Source organism: Arachis ipaensis, chromosome B01 (genome assembly GCF_000816755.2).
Source record: "Arachis ipaensis cultivar K30076 chromosome B01, Araip1.1, whole genome shotgun sequence".
In the NCBI taxonomy this organism is placed as follows: Eukaryota; Viridiplantae; Streptophyta; class Magnoliopsida; order Fabales; family Fabaceae; genus Arachis; species Arachis ipaensis.
This window is the reverse complement of record NC_029785.2, coordinates 45,744,505-45,750,572: the sequence shown is the minus strand read 5'-3', so window position 1 is coordinate 45,750,572 and position 6,068 is coordinate 45,744,505.

Genomic DNA, 6,068 nt, shown 5'->3' with positions numbered 1-6,068 from the left:
CTATTTTTATTTATATTTAATTTTTTAATTATTATTTTATGGTTAATTTTAATGAATTTTATTTTTTTTTTAAAAAAGAGTCAAACGGGCTAGCCCGCCGACCTGCCAATCCGCCATAAAGTGGGGCGGGCTAGTATTTTGAGCCCATTTTAGTTGGCAGGGTGGGGGGTTGGGGCAGACCGGTCCACTTTGCCACCCTATTTGCTAGTACGTGTTGAATGGGAGATGTCTTGGATGGTGAAACTATATAATTTTGCTTTATTATTTGAAAAATATTTGAATTAGGTCCATAAAAATGACTTTATAAAAAAATTAGAAAAGGTTTGAGTATTTATAAGATATCAGGGAAAAAAGACGTGATAAAATAACTGCAAAATAACCGTAGAAAAATGAGTAAATGACTGCAAAAAGACATGACGCTTCAAGTTTGTGAAAACATATCGAGTACCTGACCTAACCCTTAGAAAGGAGGCGCGCCTGACGTGATGCACTAACACACAAGAGACCAGTCTAAACTACAAAATGCTCGAGTTCGACTTCAGTAAGCTCGGGCTTAAATATGGGCACTGTTCATACCCTGACCTAAACATACATCCAGGGCCAAAATGAATGAGGCCCAATTAAGAGATCAAATTTAGTCCAGACCTACTCGACATAGCGATAAGAATCTAACTCTACTTATCCAAATAAGTAACTGCTCCTAAGATATTTCCTATTCTTCTAGAAGGGAGTTCTCGACTACTTTCTTAACAAAAGGGAACGGTCATCCACCATCAAAAGTAGAACTACTCTAGAAAGGTAATTATCTATTCTACTATAAATATACTGTGACACCCTCAGGTATATTCAGGATCCAATCTATTAAAAATTCGTCTAAAATCTATGCTAATTTAAGCATCGAATTTCTTTGCAGGTACTACCCTCTATCTTCTCACAAGAAACTCCGACAACATCACCTTGATACCAGTCAAAATCGGACCTCATGTTCAGGCCCAAAACAATTCAATTTCAAGTAACCTCCATAACAAGTTTAAATAATAATAATAATTATATACCGAAATTCCAACGGATTGGTTAATTAAATTTAGCACCCGTGCCGACGTCACGTTGTGGAATGGCCCCAACCTTCTAAAAGTTTGCTGCTGATCTTAAGGTATGACCTTTGATAGTTGAGTCTGTGTTTCTTTCTTGTGTTTCTTTTTTTTTCTTTCATTATTTTTTTTCTTTAGTCTCTTGTGAGAGTAAAAGCAAAAATTAAAGATGAAAAAAATGGTTGTGTAGTGTAACGACCCAACTCCCAACATGTCATGATCATACTAGAAGCTGAATGTTACTAACTTGTTTCCTCAACTTAAGTAATATTTAATAAATATAAGCCTGTTCGTTGTTAACACCTCGCGATTTTTCGAGGTATTTTTTTTTAAACAATAATAGTTTAGAGTCACATACATATAGTATAACAAGGAAACATGAGTACACACATTCAGAGAATAGTAGAAGACAATGCATAGAACATTCCACCATAATATACATCATAATACAGAAGTGGCTCAGTTATTAGGGGTGAGCATGGGTCAGTTTGGTTCGAATTTATGATAAAATTAGAACCGAACCGATCAAAATGTAATTGGTTCGGTTTGGTTTGAATTTACATTTTTTTGTACATGTATCCGAACCAAACCAAACCAATTAAGAACGGATTGGTTCGGTTCAGTTAATTGGGTACCCGATGACTTTGAAATTCATAAAAAAAAACCAAATTTTTATCTTAAAAATTCAACAAGTACAATAAACATGTAACATCAATAGAAATAATCCAAACATGTTAAACACCAAATACATTAAAAACTAAACTCATTAAAATCCAAACATATTAATAATGAATAATCATTGTCTAATAAAAAAGCCATATATATTTTTTATTTTTTTATTTAATTAATATATGATCGGGTTCGCGGGTTGGTTCGGGTTCCGCACCCCAAAACCGATACCCGAACCAATCACTAACAAAAGCCATCGGTTTGGTTCGGGTTGGATCCGACTACCCGTTGGTTTCAGAACCAATTTAATTGGTTCGGTTCGGGTTCGGACGGATAATCGAGTACCCGCTATCCGTGCTCACCCCTATCAGTTATACCAGTACAGAACTATAATACAGCATCCTTCGGTTAGTGACTCATATAATATATACATATATGTACATAAGATGTCCCGGGACCTGACCTGTCCAAAAGCCCCTAAGCTGGTACCCAGGCTAGCCTAACTCTATGACATGTCTATTCCCTCTGAACATGTTAGGAAAAGCGAGGGAAACACTATAATGTACCAAAGTTAGACTGGATGTCTCAAAAAGTCTCCTCATCTCTGATCCAAAAGTCCCTCAAAGAAAGTCATTGGGTAGGTGGTGATGCCCGCTCGCTGGTGCCTCATCTGGCTCATTACTGCCAGAAGAGATATCCACGATCTGGTCACGTACTATATAATTACATACACAAGGTGCCGCACAATATAATTAATACTCGCCGAGCACTGGGTCGTCGTAGACAGACGGATGATCAATATCGTAAAACAGGACTTCCGTGTCCATCTGAAGAGGAGTAAGGGGTAAGAACTGGGGAGTTCTTAGTAAGGTCGGGGTTTACAGTTAAGTCCATTTATTATGGTCGTTTGCAAGTTTCTAAATCCTTTGAAAATCGATGGTTCAACCATAAAAAATTCAAAACCTTTTAAAAAAGAAATCAGTTAATTAACCAGAAATCCAAACTCCCTTTCCAGATAAAAGAATCTTAAAAGTTTCCTAATGGTATAAATGACCAACTTGTCCCAAGCATAGGTTCAATTAAGTCTATGCTGTAAGAGTTTGATTTTTCATACTTTACTAGACCATAAACATAAAAGAAGTTACCTACGTAGTATAAATGATCATCCTGTTCCAAACATAGATTCATTAAGTCTATGCTGAACCAGTCAGATGCTTTATACAGAACTAGACTTCAAACATACCAGCCACGACCTTAGACCCAAACAACTCAATCAACATCCAATCACCACAATCCAAACAATCAGTTACAAACACAAGTAATAAGGTTCAAACACAATCAAGAGCAGTTACGTCAAGTATAGAAATTAGCAATTAAACATAATTATTCACATAGGCAAACCAATTAAAATATGCACAAACAAGTATGATGCATGTCTGGTCCTATTGCAGGTAATGAGCTCATTTGTCGGTTTTGACCCACACCCGACGCAATCCAACCCTCCAGGTCAGATAAGGCCTTCCCAGAACTTAATCCTAGATTAAGTACCGCATACCCTCTACCAAGTACTCTCGACTTGTAGGGCTGGTATTTGCTCAAATCTTAATATACCGCAGGTATACGAGTTAGGCCTCTACCAAGCATTCAGCTTGCAGGGATGGTACTTCTCTACCGCAGCCTGTCTGGGAAGCAACATCACAATATGGGCGTCCCTGCACAATATTCACAAGCATCGTCCGAAGGCTCATAACTCACATATAGCCATACTTTCATCATTTAGAAATCATCTTTGTCATCTTCCCACGATCATAAATCAAGCACCACAACATCACAGTGAGCTCATTTTACAAATCTATCATCCCTCCACAATCGTAAATCAAGCATCACAATATCACAGTGAGCTTTCCACAAATCTATCATCTTTCCACAATCATAAATCAAGAATCACAACATCATATAGTGGTCTCATTTCACAATTCTCTGCTTACTCTGCAAGGTTAAGCACACTGCTATACAGCCTTTAGCTCCTTTTCTTTCTATCATGTATACGAGTTTTTAAAACTTGTTTCGTTACCTTACATACCTTTATACATTTCCTTAGGTGTTTAATAAAGAGAATTAGGAAATTCTGGACTCAAAACTGCCTTCCCGAGACTTTTAGGAAAAATTGTCTTTTTATCAATATTTTATTATTATTAATAAAATAATATATTAATATTTTAATATTAAAATAATAATATTTTATTCAACTTTCAAAATTTGTATTTTGACCCCCGAACTTTTTAGAAATTACATTTTGACCCCTTAACTTTTAATATTTGCACTTTGACCCCTCAACTTTCTATTAATTAACTTTCAACCTCAAACTTTTTAATAATTTCATTTTGACCCCAAAATCATCAAAATAAACATTTTCACATCCTTCAAAAAACCAAAAACATTCTTCTAAAAGTTTATTAGATTTTCACTTGATTTTCAGCTAGTTTTTCAATCTTTTCGGTAACCGATTTTTACCTGATTTTTACCAAACCAAAGAACAATATTTCAGCCATCAAAGACACATCAAATAAGCATCAAATGTCATGAATTTTATGGCTGGAAAGCCACGTTTTCCAACACCAACAACAGAAACTTCAAAACCATCATAAACTTGATTTTCAAGCATTAAACAACAAGATTTCATGATCAAACCACCACACAAACACTCAATATCAAGTCTCAAGCAACAAGATCTGATTTAACACTTCAAGAACACAACCATTCATTAATTAATTTACCAAACTTTATCTCCTTTGCTGCTGCCCAAAGTTGCACCAAAAACAAGCTTCTAGAAGTACTTTTACGCCTATTTTAACATCAAAAATAACTTTAGAATCTTATGAACCATGAAGGATGAAGCTTCATGATGATGAAAAGAAGGTTTATCTCACCTTAAAGCAGCTAGAAATCACATTTTCTTAGAGCTTATGGTGAGTGAACAAGAGATCTTAAGAGAAAACTTGAAGAAAATATCATTAACTTGATTTCTCTACCATGGCTGAAACTTTAAGGAGGAGGAGCAGCCATCATACCTTGATTTACTCCATAAAAAGTGACATAGAAATGAAGAGGAGGAAGAGGTGAACACTTTGGTCGGATTAGATTTTTGATAAGGGTTTTAGTTTGAGAAAGAACGAAGAAAGAAGCTCAAGTGTTCATGGAAGTTTTCATAGAAGTTCTTCCAATTCTAACTTGTTTAGAAAGTAAAGATGATATGAATGATGATACATGGGAGGCCGTGGGGTTAGGATAAGCATTATCCTAAAGTTTGGTGTAAAAATTATCTCAAGAAAGGATAATTACTAAAGCTAGATGTATTAGAATACAAGTGTTTCTTACTTTTCTCTTAAGAAACCTTTGCTTGGAGAGTAAGAAAGAAAACATGTGGTGGCTAACTCTGGGAGAGCCACGTGTCATAGGGTGCTGACTCATCAGAGTTTAATAATAAAATATCGTTCTGAAGATAATTACTAAAACTAGATACTTCAGATTACACTACTAAAGGATAAGCATGAGCTTTACTAGTATAAATGATACTAGTAACAAGATAATCATGAGAATAAAAGATATATGATGAAGCATTAGCATTGCTAAGTTCATCTAAAAATGCCGGTATTATTCATTACCGGTAGATTTCTAGCTCAATTATTATATTACTAAACATAGAGCAACATTAACCACAACAGAGAAAATAATAATATAATATTTTGAATAAAATAATAATATATGAATATTATATTAATATAATTTTTCTCTCGAAATTCGGGACCGGCTCGTCACAATGACACTAACCACAGAAATCAGAATTTTGAAATTCGGACCCGAAGTGGCTCAAGAATGCAACCTTTCGCGACGTGCCTGCTTAGATCAGGAGAGGTGTCTAGTGCAGTCAAACTGCTGACTCAGCAGCTTGATGACACAGTACCTGTGCAGTCGAGGTGCTTATATGCACTAAAATTCCGAAAAATTTTATAAAAATTCCGTTTGATCCCGAAAAAGCGTCATTTCTTCGGAAGCGGATAATTATCCGCCTCGAGCGAGTAGGGGCAGGGTGGGTACCCGCGGGTTCGGGTAGTATTGCCACCCCATTGGAAATGTCTTAGATGGTTCCAAACAAGCTCCCTGAGATAGCAGCTAGAGAATGTTAGAGGAAGCGTAGCTACCAAGATGGAATGGAGGAGGCAACTTTTCCCCGAAGAAGAATATAGCCAAAATCACTTTCAAGACTGGCCTAGAGAATAGTTTCTCTTGTGTGGACTTAGGCCCTGT